The 14,825-nt window shown below is 37.8% G+C and overlaps 1 protein-coding gene and 1 non-coding gene across 3 annotated transcripts in view; one reads left to right on the top strand and one right to left on the bottom strand.

Moving 5' to 3' along the window:
• Window positions 1-14,825, top strand: part of LOC123754579 (uncharacterized) — a 310,065-nt gene that overhangs the window by 58,809 nt on the left and 236,431 nt on the right. The gene's annotated exons all lie outside the window — the stretch shown is intronic.
• TRNAS-CGA (transfer RNA serine (anticodon CGA)) lies at window positions 3,583-3,664 on the bottom strand. The gene has a single exon. It is a non-coding gene; the product is annotated as a tRNA-Ser (tRNA).

The raw sequence follows: 14,825 nt of genomic DNA, 5'->3' as shown, positions 1-14,825 counted from the left end.
ATTAGATATTTTCTTTTTGTATTAAGAAATCTTCAACACATTAAATATCACTTGGTGCTCTAATGAGACGAAGTAAACATAGGTTATTTTTGCCTCGCGTTTGCAAACAACGAGAAGGTCCTGTGTGTTTGTTGAGTTTGTTTGTGCAGGTTGTCCTTACCACGGTGTATTGACTTAGAAAATACATATCACTTAATCTTTTATTAGCGCTAAGCACGTACCTGAACACCGTAATATATATATTATTAGTTTAAAATGAACGTATGGTATATTTTACAAAATATACCATACATAAAGTAGGTAAAGATGGATACTAAACCCTCGATATGAAACAAGAATATTTCTGCACGAAACGCCAGGATATTTGCATATATTCATGCATCTCGTATCATGATTCGTCGACCTGACTCGCAATGCATTATTCCAGCATGTTCATTAATGCACATTGTTGGTGGGTGACGCCACACTACCCGGCCACCGTGAGGAGCCACCGATTAGGCCACGGAATCATCACCCCAGAGATGATCATTCACGTGATAACGATGCGCTTTCCACCATGGCACATTAGCTTTGTGTTCAATACTTGGAGTTTCAAGTGCCAGAAGAAGAACAGAAAAAGATCACTATCTTTATTTGTATCGCTTCTCGGATTAGATCTTTGTATGCCATTAGTCATAGTGCCATCATTTTGGCATTTTATCTTTTTTTACTTAAAATTTCTCCTAGTTTTTACCACCAGATTTTTCCCATTGCAACTTCGCAATTTCAGCACTAACTAGCTGATATCTTGACACTCTATCGTCATTAACTAGCCTCAAAACTTAAAAGGTTCTGCATTAAACTGCATCTACCAATTATTCTTACATTTTAAAATCTTATTTAGATCATCCTGAAGTGATTTTAAGTCAAGCGAATTTATTTCCTTGCTAATTTTTGTATCATCTCTAAATTTGCAATAATGCTGCCGAATAATAAATCAGAATCGTTTATGTTTACAATAAAAAACAGAGGAATGAGTTCTGGTGCTTAAAGTTACCACACATGCATGGTGCTATAATCATGCTAGTCTGGTACTACCCTACTCCCACACCTTACAACCACCACCCAGCCATGGTAGATCCAAACCCTCTAAAAAGCAACAAGTTGGTCCCAATAAGACGTTGGTCCCAATAAGACGTTGGGCATTGGAGAGAGAGAGAGAGAGAGAGAGAGAGAGAGAGAGAGAGAGAGAGAGAGAGAGAGAGAGAGAGAGAGAGAGAGAGAGAGAGAGAGAGAGAGAGAGAGAGAGAGAGAAAGAGAGAGAGAGAGAGAGAGAGAGAGAGAGAGAGAGAGAGAGAGAGAGAGAGAGAGAGAGCGCGCGCGCGCGATCCCTCGCCAAGTTAAGAGCCCGCAAATCAACCAGACTTCACGAGCATTAATTCCTAATAAACATGAACTTTGTGAAACATTTCTAGAGAAAACTAAAAGTTAAGCTCGGATTGCAGTTCATGTAAATGTCGTCGAGTGTTGCAAAATTTGACTCAAATTTATTAAAACACACACACACACACACACACACACGCACACACACACACACACACACACACACACACACACACACACACACACACACACACACACACACACACACACACACACCACGTCCCTCACCCAGTAGCACGGTCACCCACACAAGCATCAGTTCCCTTAATCTTTGTACAATAGCATCAGTAACTCTATTACATCCAGGCTATCCTCAAATAGTCCCTGGCAGCCAGCAGCGACATAGGTCATAGCAGAAACCCAGGATCCCCCCCGAGGCATAGCGTGTCGTGCAGCAACTCGAGATGAGGAACATGTCAAATATGTAGTGAGAAACACCTGGAACATGAGTTATCAGCGTTCTTTTCTTATCCGGCGACATGTTTTTGCTTTAACCGATGATTAAAGTCATCGGTTAAGATTTCTAATCATATATCTTCATATACCAGCAGATTTTTTAATCATATATCTTCCTAAACAGATGGTCCGTTTGTCTGTCTGTTCGAGGTTCGGTGATAGACGCAGTTGTGGTGAACTTTATTAAACTTTGTAACGAGACAAACCATTGTCAAGGGAGGGTCATGTTGTTATTGTTGTTTAAAATTCAGCTTCTTTGAACAAAAAGTTCTAAATAGCACGGGCTATGGTGAGCCCGTAGAGGAATTACCTGGCATAGGAGCGGGGCTGTAAATGAGGGTCATGATTGGTTGGGGGGGTTAAGTAAGTACCATGCCAACCCCCCGCTCTTTTCAATTCCTTGAAATGGAAAACCCTCACTAAAATTTATCTACCATTTTATTGTTACATAGTGATATAATGCATCTCATGTGTTCTCTATTTATTCGAGAAGATAGTATTTAGTGAGAATTGAAAGTAAAAAGAAGGTAATGCAGAGGAGAGAAGGTTGTGTGGGGATAGGGATAGCAGTGAGGAATGTGTACGGCAGTGTACGGAAGTTGGTGATGGAATGGGAAGGTATTGGAGGGGAAGGTAGAGTGGCGAAGAGTGGGAAAGATAGTGGAAGGGATTAAAGATGGTAATGGGAAGAGAATGTGGTAATGTGGAAGGATTGTAGTGAACGAGAAGGGCAAGGGGAAAGTAGTGAATGACATACGGGAAAGTGAAGAAGTGAAGAACAGAGATGATGGTGAAAGGTAGGGGTGGAGGGGTAGAATAGGGAGGGTGGTGCAGGGTAGGAATGGTAGAGAAGAGGAGGAAATGTGTTAAAGTCGAGGGAAATTAAGTGAATGGCATGGAAGGTGGTGAAGGAGAAGGAAAGTAATGAAGTTCAAGGCAGGGATGCCCGGGGCAGTAATAATAGTGAGAGATGAAGACAGTATTTAGTGAAAATAGCTGCAGTAATTAAGATGGTCGTGTTGAGCGCAAACTTTTTTAGTGATGAAGCAAATAGCTAGTAAAGGCATGACGTCTTTCACGCGAGCAGCGTGGGAATATAAATATATATTTATATATATATATATATATGTATGTATATATATATATATATATATATATATATATATATATATATATATATATATATATATATATATATATATATATATATATATATATATATATATATATATATACATGTTTAGTTTGCTATTTATTTAGTCCATGTTTAAAACGACCAACTTAAAGGCAATTCAATAATCATTTAATTGTGCAGTGTTTGATGGCAGGATATTTGTTTACATAAAAAACATTTCAGTTATTGTTGAAATTCAGATTAATTCTGCTAATGAGACTCGCTGAACAGCTCCCATTGTGTTTAGTTTTAAAACGAAAAAGTATGTTTCCCTATTTTCCTAGATTAATTATGATTCTCTACTAATGTGATTAATATATAAATGAGTGATCCATTAGCAGTGTGGGCATTTTACCCAGGGGGAAAAAAAGTTCAAAAGAGCCCTCATATATACGTATATACACAAACTCATACATACCACAAACACGCGAACATATGAGCACACACACGCACACACACGCGCGTGTGAGCTTTGGCTCTTTGGTCCCTGCCTCTCAACTGTCAATCAACTGGTAAAATGTAAACACTGTCGCAGTGAGTAGGCTTCGAACCTACGCGGGAAGATCCCATCTGATTTCGAGTCAGACACCTTAACCACTCGGCCATCACTACATCACACACACACCCATGTCATGTGTGTGTGTGTGTGTGTGTGTGTGTGTGTTAAAGATAAAATATGAGTAGACATGACAGATGAAAAGTAGGTCAGGAGTTGGTGCATTAGACAAGCGACGGTTATAAAGGCAGGTTTTAGGAGCTAACAGCTCGATCCTGAAGGCACAAATAATAATTCTAAATAGTGAATAGTATACACACAGACTCACTAATCATAAACACATTCATTCTCAACGAATCACACATAAGGGAAGTCAAACTGGGTTCCTCCTTAGTAATGAGTGATCGTTCTCTACAAAAAATTTGAGAATATGATTGATATAAGAATGACCTAACAAGAATAGGATCATATTAGGAATGACAGGTATCCCAAAATGGAAAACAATGTGAAGATAAGAAATATTCCTTAAAGGAAATAATTCCTTAAAGGAAATAATTCCTTATGGAAATAATACTGGAGACATTTCCTTTGACCACTTGTAGCAAACTTGCTGGCGCCTCGAGGGTGACTTCGTCTGGATTCGAACCCTGGCCAAAGAGAGTTGACTTGGTGCCAATCCCTAAGTGTTCGTTCTTATTTACATAGCAGTAATTTAGGACCAGGTTGTAAACCAATTGCCTGGTCTTGTTCCAGGAAAAATTAGTGCGATGAGACGGTCCATGAACTATGACATCGGATAGCTGTAAGCCAGCTATTCGGAGTCCGAAGATGCGAACAGCTGTACCCAGCTATGTATGAAATAAACTGAGGACCGTAAGAGACATGACGGAATACATCACCCGTGTTTATTGGCAGTAGGGAAGGGAACTATTAGGGGAAAGCGCCATGCCATTGTTTACATTTGTACATCATTGTACAAACGACTGTACATCATTTGGAAAGGGTCAGGATAAGGATTTAGGATGGGACGGGGAGTAGGAATGATGCCTAACCATTTGGACGGTCGGGAATTGAACGCCGATCAGCATGAAGCGAGACCGGCACTCTACCGTCCAGCGCAAGTGGTTAAGTAGACAAAAAGTGCAATGAGTACTATTGGGAGTACCCAGTATTCATAGGTTCGAATCCTCGTCACGGCTCCTACTGATTATCTCTCCCTATGTATGTAGTTGACGAGTCTATCTCCGCCCATAGAAAGACAAATTAAATGCTTAGCAGGAACCAAGGGATGCATAAAAACAATTATGCATAAGGACATAGAAAACTACATAAATGACAGAGTACCAGAGAGCAGGAGATACCAGTAGATTAGGAATGAGTACCTCAGAGTGAAAAGACAAGTGAAAAGACAGAGTGTCTCCCAGTTCGTGTCCTCACGATTCCCAGACCATGTCCTCATGTTTCGCAGATAATATTCCTGTGTTTCTCAGTCCGTATCTACGTGTCGATGTCCTCATGTTTTTCATTTCCTGTCGTCATAATTATCGTTTAATTTCCTAATCTTTCCCAGTCAATGTCCTCATGTTTCCCTGTTCATATCCTCGTGTTTCATAGTCAGTGTCCTCATGTTTCCCTGTTCATATCCTCGTGTTTCATAGTCAGTGTCCTCATGTTTCCCTGTTCATATCCTCGTGTTTCACAGTCAATTTCCTCATGTTTCCCTGTTCATATCCTCGTGTTTCATAGTCATTGTCCTCATGTTTTCCTGTTCATATCCTCGTGTTTCATAGTTATTGTCCTCATGTTTCCCTGTTCATATCCTCGTGTTTCATAGTCAGTGTCCTCATGTTTCCCTGTTCATATCCTCGTGTTTCATAGTCAATGTCCTCATGTTTCCCTGTTCATATCCTCGTGTTTCATAGTCAATGTCCTCATGTTTCCTAGTCCTGCTATGATGACCAGACCACACATCACAAAATGAAGAAACGACGACGTTTCGGTCCGTTCTGGACCATTATCAAGTCATATACGCATGTCATTCCATACTATCATGTTTCCCAGTCCACATTCTCATGTTTCCCAATTCGTTCTCATGTTTCCTATTCCACGTCCTCACATTTCACAGTCCATATCCTCATGTTTTCCAATACATGGTTCTTATTCCTCGCTTGCATGATTTCCAGTCCATATTCGTATGTTTCGCAGTCCAATGCCCTCATGTCCTCATGTTTGTGCGCGTGAGCGTCGGTAACTGGAAAGAAACGACGAAGGTTATTGCCATACTAAACCCGCAGGTAGTCGGTAGTCATCGTATTTTTCCTTTTTTTAGTAGCAAATGAACATTAAATGATGATAAACATGAAGGTAAGGGCGAGGGAAGAGGGGTTGGAGAACGTCTCAGTTGGGAGGCGGATCCCACAGCCTCCATAAAGACTCTGGCTAGTTAAAATAACCCTTAGTTTTGACAGTGAGTTCTCCTTAGACTCAGTACTGGAAGCCGTTTCACCTGTTTCGGCTTAGAGACGAGTGCGAGAAGGAGGGAAGAGGGACAGAAAGACGAGGATGAAAGTGTGGAGAGTAGAGAGAGATAAAGCCAGAGACTGGCAGACAAATTCAAGTATATATGAAAACGGAGACAAAGCGTCAAGTTCCCGGGGTTAAAATTATATTTAACTACCCCCCAGTAACGCTTCGAGCTAATAAACAGAGGTCTTAAGATGTGGCATTGGTTTTAAAGGTACGTATGTTTCCACCTCTGGCAGCACCGTTGGTAATTTGACCGCTCGTCAAATCGGGCAAACGGAGATGCATGGTAAGAGGTGAGGGCATAACATAGGGTAAAAGAGACACATTAGCTAAAATATAGAGTAAGAGATAAGTAGTTGTGGAGATACAGAAACAAATAAATATATGACTATGCGATATTAGCGATAGAGGGGGACGCGTAGATGATATACGAAGGAAATGTAAAAGTATGAAGGGCAACAAAAAAATTAAATGCGATATATCGCCAATAAAAAAAATAAAGCGGATCTTGGCATGCTCTTAGAAATGTTTATAACTATAAACATAAATTTATGAGCCATGATGCAACCGTCCACCATCCTGCTCCTGTACCCTGCAATATTGCCTCGTATATAAGCTTCAATTTTTCTGTTTACGTGTGTAAAAATGCTCCCTCAGTCGTGTCATATCTCTGCCGCTTCTTCTCGGGTCAAAACCTTCCACTAGAGCTCGGACACAGAGAGGAAAATAATGCAGACAGCTGCAGTGAGCCCCATATAAGACAAAGTAACATATGCATAGTTTAGAGTACTACCTTGTATCTGGGTCACTGGTTATCGAGAGTTTATCAACATTTTCACCTCATCCGCGTGAACAAAATCTCTCTAGTTAATGAGCCTGTAAGAAACATTATATATTTATTTTAACTCGAATTTAATTTAATAATTTCGATTGCATTTCTGTCCTGAAAAGGGGCATAGCTATGTTTATCATTTATATATTTTCATATATTTTATTACGCAATGTATAATGTATACATATTTTTCCAACTCGTGAAAACCAAATGAAATTGCATTTTCAATTATTTTAAGTCCCAAACCTGCCATCCACAGCGGAATTCCTCCGATATTTCCGCTAAAACAATCACTATTAAGGCTGCCAGAGTTCACTAAATGACCTGCCAGAGATGACATCACACCCACCAAGGCCTTGTGTTCCTCATAACCCGGTCTGTGGAGGCTGGTGTGGTCCGCCTCTGGGAAAAAAATATACATTGTAAACACGACATTTAATTCGCCAACTTCCAGGCATTAAGCGTAAGCATTAAGTATGCTCTGAAGTGCAACAACTTTGCCGCGAGCTGTTCATGGTTAGTGGAATGGATTAAGGCTTAGTTTATTATGCTTAAACCTGTTATTAAATATTGTTTACTAAATTTTGGTTTAGTTCCTTATGACATTTGTCACGGATGAAGAAATATAATAAAGATTTGTACTAATTAATTCATCCATAATTTTAAATGCATATGTATGTATATACATACATATATATATATATATATATATATATATATATATATATATATATATATATATATATATATATATATACATATATATATATATATATATATATATATATATATATATATATATATATATATATATATATATATATATATATACATATATATATATATCACTAAGAACTCTTTGACCCGGCCAGGATTCGAACCCATGCCGTCCAGGATCACCCCTAAACGTACACAGTACCGTGACCACCGCACCAATGATCGTCTATAAGGATTGGTCAGTCTTGGCGCTTATTAACTAAGCTCCCTGACTGACCAATCCCCGACGACACTCATGGATCCATTTGGGTACAGTTTTTCATCAAATTCTGGCGCATGCACGGGCCGCACTGAGTCTAACATGTGTGAGAAAGCTTATAGACGATCATTGGTGCAGTGGTCACGGTACTGTGTACGTTTAGGGGTGATCCTGGACGGCATGGGTTCGAATCCTGGCCGGGTCAAAGAGTTCTTAGTGATATATGGCTTGCGCGTTCATGCAGCTTTCTCACACATGTTAGACTCAGTGCGGCCCGTGCATGCGCCAGAATTTGATGAAAAACTGTACCCAAATGGATCCATGAGTGTCGTCGGGGATTGGTCAGTCAGGGAGCTTAGTTAATAAGCGCCAAGACTGACCAATCCTTATAGACGATCATTGGTGCGGTGGTCACGGTACTGTGTACGTTTAGGGGTGATCCTGGACGGCATGGGTTCGAATCCTGGCCGGGTCAAAGAGTTCTTAGTGATATATGGCTTGCGCGTTCATGCAGCTTTCTCACATATATATATATATATATATATATATATATATATATATATATATATATATATATATATATATATATAATATATATATATATATATATATATATATATATATATATATATATATATATATATATATATATATATATACATACATACACTAGGACAACTGCTGACCTTCCCTAAGATCAAGCCCACAACAGCTGTCGGTCTTTTAAGTTACCTAATTAATGCTAAAAGAACAAAGACATCAGGCGAAAGAAAACGTTATCCAAATTATTTCGAATTGGCGCAAAGAAATGAATCAGCAATGAGTTCAAAGTTCTCGATCTTTATGATTCATCCGAAAGTAACTGTTTGATCCCTGGCTATTACTTAAATTTCTCTCTACGAAAGTTCTCTTTCTGTATAGAAACACAATTTCTCGTTAATTCAAGAACACATAAGTGTCTTTGGATAATTTTTTGAGTCTGTGCAGAGATTATTTGGACTGTGGAAAAATGTTCTGCCCAGTAGAGAAATATTTTAGACTGTTGAGGAATTTTTTTGACTGTGGAGAAATGTGTTTGATTATAGGAAAACGATTCAGGCTTTGGAAAAATGTTTTAACTGTTGTTGTGGAATTTGTATAACTCACAGAGTAATTTTCATTTCATAGGTATTTGAGGGGTAATGAGATGTGGTAAACGTCAGTTGACAATTCAAAAGGTAAGATTAAAATAAATGACAGCTACTTGTTTAGTAATAAGTCATATAAAAATATACGTTACTAAAAATTGGAAAATTAATTTTCCATTAATAAGATTTAATAATTTAATGAGACAATTTGTCTTATTTTTCAATACCAAATTAGATCTATATTGATTATATACGAACATTGCAGAATTGAGCAGATAAGAAGAAAAGACCATACTGAAAACATAACAGACTCAGTTGCAACAAGAAAAATTTGGTGACGTCAAATCACACATGACTGGTAAAAAATAAAACACAGAGGCCAACATCAGCCAGATTTGTGCAAATCTTCTAAATATAACACCCGAGTGACACAGTCTATCCTCCAGCATTGCTACCCTCAGCTCCTCTCCCCTTGACCCCCAACCATATATCATCCTTAATCCAAGTATTACATCCAACTATAACTCTTACAAGTTCGTGCTGTACCTTGTAATATTGTCTCGTTCAGGGGGCTTTAACTTCACCGTTTGTAAGCTGCGAGTATCCGTTTATATTTCCTTAACTTGCCAGCCGCTGTGTGTTATGGCCTAGAGTTCCTGTCAGCGTGGTGTATGTTAGAGTTATTTCGTGATTCAAGACCACGAGGGGAAATGTAGTGGAAAATAAGATAACATCACTGTACGATTTGCAGCACCGAATGTTCAGTTTACATGTGCAGAATTATTGCAGCAAAAGAGACGGTGATACTGAGCAATATCGCAAGGGAAAGTTTATTTAATTGCGTTAAATGCAAAAAATAAAGGTTTATAATAAATTGCTCATGTCATAGGATTCATGAATTTAGAGCATTTTACTTGTCCCACCTGTGACCGGTAAAAACATGTTTTGTTTTTTTAAAACAGTGCCATCTGTTGCACGTAATAGCAACACACGCCATACTAAATATGTTACGATTCCTTTTCAATGTTTCAGATTGCAGTGATGAATTAAATTTTCATTGATTTCAATTTAATTTCAATTTTATTGCATTATTTTGTGTGACATTGCGTTAGAATTGAGCTGTGTTTTTTACCATACTGTTCATTTCGTAAGTATAAGTATAGATGCCACACCAGTGACAGATAAAAAGATGCTTTTTTGAAAAACAGCACCATCTGTTGCACGTAAGTGCAACATATGCTATAATAAATATGTTACAATTCCATTTCAAGGTTTCTGAATTCATTGACAAATAGAATTTTCATAGATTTCGATTTACTTTCATTTTGATTTAATTATTTTGTGTGACATTGCATTGGAATTGAGCTGTGTTGTTTACCATTCCGTTCATTTCGTGAGTAAAGTTCTTTTTTTATTTTTTAATTTTCTTCATATGTCTTTTTTTGGTTTTCTTATATTTCAGTGATGGGAACATCAGATCATTTGATGTTCCCAATTTTCTGATGAGAACTTGAAATAATTTGGGAATGCATCGGATGAGGGAGTGGGGAATGGTGGGAAGGACAAGGGGGGAGGACAGGGGAAGGTGGTAATGGTGGGGAGGAGGAGACTGGGGAATGGAGAATTGAGGGGAGGACGAGGGGACGGGGGAGGGGGAAATGGTAAGGGAGGACTGGGAGACAGGGAAAGGTTGCTGTGGCTCAGCAATGCACATGCGTTACTGAGCCACAGCAACGTGTGGCCGGGTATATATATATATATATATATTTATATATATATATATATATATATATATATATATATATATATATATATATATATATATATATATATATATATATAAACCAAAATATTTGCAAACAATACAGTATTTGAGCAATAAATTAATGAGGTCAATCTTTTCCAAATTATCCCTGGCGAGCCTTCTGGCCGCTCACGAAGTTCCTCGGAATCCTGGTTCATAAATTCCTGCTGATTACCTCCCGACGATTTTTTTCTGAAATCCAATCACCACTAAAACATATTTTTTATCTTATCGGTCATAGGCTAGGTGTTTGTGTCCTTCCTGATAGGCATGCAAATCGCTGAATGGCAAATTGATGGCAGAGTTAACGTTCAATAAGGAAACTTTTCACATCTCTTAGTCAAGACATTGGAGATTGGCCTATGTGAGAGATTCAATAGCTTGACTTCGTGTCACGTAATGTCTATGGAGACATGGAGAAGTTATTTGGAAAATATCTTCTCTTCAAAATTTCTAATTCAATGTTTACCTAATCGGCACACATAGTGGCTATTTCTGTTCAATATTACACCTGAGATAAATATTATTAATTTGATACGTTTTTCTATAGACAATCTCGTATTGATTTGACATTTACTGAGATGACTTAGAATACGTCTTGTACTGCTGCATCGTGTTGATTGTTAAAACGTTTTGAAGCTGTGTCCTGACGCACACAGCTTCACAACTGTTGAATAAAATTTCTAGGCATTGCGCCGTGTTCAGCATTAAGGTAATAGAAAGTAATTATAGCTATTATGATGGTATTCGCAAACACTGTTTTCTTACGGTATGATAACGAAAAAATCTGGTATTTTTGCAACAGAACACTCTGTAATTGATCTCGTCATCTTTGATGTGGTCTGCATGAAAGGTTTAATCCCTTATACATAATGGCTTAATTTTGTTTGGGCGCTTTTGTTAATTTAATATGAAAACATACATACAAACGTAATTACATACATACATACATACATACATACATACATACATACATACATACATACATACATCATCATACATACATACATACATACATACATACATACATACATCATCATACATACATACATACATACATACATACATACATACATACATACATACATACATACATACATCATCATACATACATACATACATACATACATACATACATGCATGCATACATACATACATACATACATACATACATACATACATACATACATACATACATACATACATACATACATACATACATACATACATACATGCATACATTCATACATACATGCATAAATACATGCATGCAGGAATACGCAAATGCATAACAATAAACACAAAAACTCATATTCGTAAATTCTCTTACATGCATGTGCACAGTATAGTTAGATATTCATGTATCCATTCATACTAGCACGAATACAATTCATTAACACCCACACACATATACATGCACACGTGAATTTTATTCAGAAAGCCAAAGAAACCAACAAAAACTATAAAGAAAAAAATTATAACAAAAATAACGTGCTCTCTTTTATTCTGATTCACAAACCAATCATTCCTGAGTGTTAACATTTTACTGAACAGCTTCAGAGTGAAAGAAACGGCCCGCGTCTCAGCACCGTCAAAAGGAAAAATGGCAGTTTCTTTCATCCAAAGCCATTTTTATTTTAATATACATCTTCAAAAATATTCAAGCAAAACATTTTGCTGGAAGTGATTATATGGCTATGCAGCAACTCTCGCAGCAGAGCCAGCCAAAAAGTGTTAGCGGGAATTTCGAACGTATAAACAGCAAAGTTTAGCGTCAAGCCGGAGGCAATATTGCATGTTGCAACTGCAGCATAAAGGAGTTGCAGCAGGTTTTAACTCTGGACTTAGAAATAAAATGCTCATAACGAGGGTGACTTTCATGGCTAAATGAGCTCCAGGGGGCGTTGGTGTCCTGCCTGCTCCCATTTTTGTTTTAAATATTTACTCATCTTTTCACTCATCCATTTTCCTCGTTCTTTGTGAGTTTCTAGTTTTTTAATTTCTTTGAGTAGGTTATTTCTTTTTTTCCAACAATTTTCATTTTCTAATTAAGTGTCTGCTTGTCTCATTCTATGGAATCAAATTCTCATCACTCCTTGGCTGTGTTTTTATCTCTCTCTCTCTCTCTCTCTCTCTCTCTCTCTCTCTCTCTCTCTCTCTCTCTCTCTCTCTCTCTCTCTCTCTCTCTCTCTCTCTCTCTCTCTCTGTCTCTCTCTCTCTCTGTCTCTCTCTCTCTCTCTCTCTCTCTCTCTCTCTCTCTCTCTCTCTCTCTCTCTCTCTCTCTCTCTCTCTCTCTCTCTCTCTCTCTCTCTCTCTCTCTCTCCCTCTCTCTCTCTCTCTCTCTCTCTCTCTCTCTCTCTCTCTCTCTCTCTCTCTCTCTCTCTCTCTCTCTCTCTCTCTCTCTCTCTCTCTCTCTCTCTCTCTCCCTCCCTCTCTCTCTCTAATTAAAAAATTTAGACACTATAATATACATATGATTGAAAAATAATATTTATTATATTAGGAAAATAATGTTCATATTTATGGAAAATAAATGTTATAATTTGTATAGATATAAAAAAAAAAAATAAAAACCTTATGTTTATTAGGGAAACGTAACCCTGAATGCTGTGCAAAATAATTTGGTTCTACCTATTAGGGGCTTCTTAAGCCTGCTCCCCAGTCTTGTTTCTTCCATTCGTTATCTTACATCTCTGTGGAAGGGGGAAAAATCCTTCTTACATATTCACTACAAAGAGCCATCATCACTGTAACCAGATTTGATTACACACACAATCTATGACACTGTAACCATCCGCACTACATATGATGAACCTCATTACTATTACCATCTTCACAAACTATCTTCTTCATCACTGTAACAGTCATCATTGCCTGGGAACCACTGGGCCTTCTTTATTCAAACTTTTCTTTCCTTCATCCCCTTCCTAACTCATCGTTTCCTTCCTAACTCATCATTACCTTTCAAACTCATCATTATCTTCACTCTCCTTCATCACCTTCCCTCATGACCTTCCCTATCCTTTCTTTCTTCAACCTTCTTCCCTCGCCAGTTTCCCTACCCTACCCTTCACCGTCATCCATAACCTTCACTACCTTTCCTACCCTTAACCATGTTCCCTACCCTTCACCACCTGCCCTACCCTTCACCACCTGCCCTACCCTTCACCACCTGCCCTACCCTTCACCACCTGCCCTACCCTTCACGACCTGCCCTACCCTTCACCACGGTTTTAACCCTTGAACATTTTTCATATCCTTAATATTTTGAGAATATTGAACATCTGTGTACCACTGTTCATACCCTGTTCTCTAATTGTGCCTGTTTTACTTTCACTTCTCAGTGGGTCTGTTTCACATTTCTTCCGATAATGTTTTCTGAAGCATCTTGTTATTTTCGTTTAAATTTGAGATCTTGTCTTCTAGTATCTTCCATGTGTGTGATATGTGATACCTCTCTCGTCTGTTTTCTAGATAGTATATTTTGAGAACTTTGAAACTTTCCCAATAATTTAGGTGCTCTATCGTGTCTATTTTGCAACATATGTTCTCTGAGTTCCCTCTATTTCAGCAATCCTTCCTGCTTTGAAAAAGGAAGTGAGTACAGAGCTGGCGGAACTATACATTTGATTTGAATAGCATGATCATTGTGATGAAATCCTTGTATTTGAATAATAATCCATCCTATAATTATTCTAGTTGCAACCATATTTCCATGGGTATAAACACTAAACGTCAGGTCTTCAGAAATCATTCATCCTAGATCCTTTGCATGTTGTTTATTAATTACATGTAAAAGATTTTATTTAGTTTATTATCATTATTTGATTTAAGTTCTTCATTTTTATCATTCCTAATAACATGAAATTTATCACTGTTAAGCATAATTATTTTTTAAAGTGGCTTTATCAAAAACTTTATAGATATCGAATGACACAAAACTGTGACTTGAATTTTTATCTATATCTGATATGTACCTTAGGGCTGTGCCCTGGGGTACAGACCATTTCGC

The sequence above is a fragment of the Procambarus clarkii genome, chromosome 18 (genome assembly GCF_040958095.1).
Source record: "Procambarus clarkii isolate CNS0578487 chromosome 18, FALCON_Pclarkii_2.0, whole genome shotgun sequence".
Classification (NCBI taxonomy): Eukaryota; Metazoa; Arthropoda; class Malacostraca; order Decapoda; family Cambaridae; genus Procambarus; species Procambarus clarkii.
The sequence above is the reverse complement of the archived record's forward strand: the minus strand, read 5'-3'. Positions and strand labels throughout refer to the sequence as shown.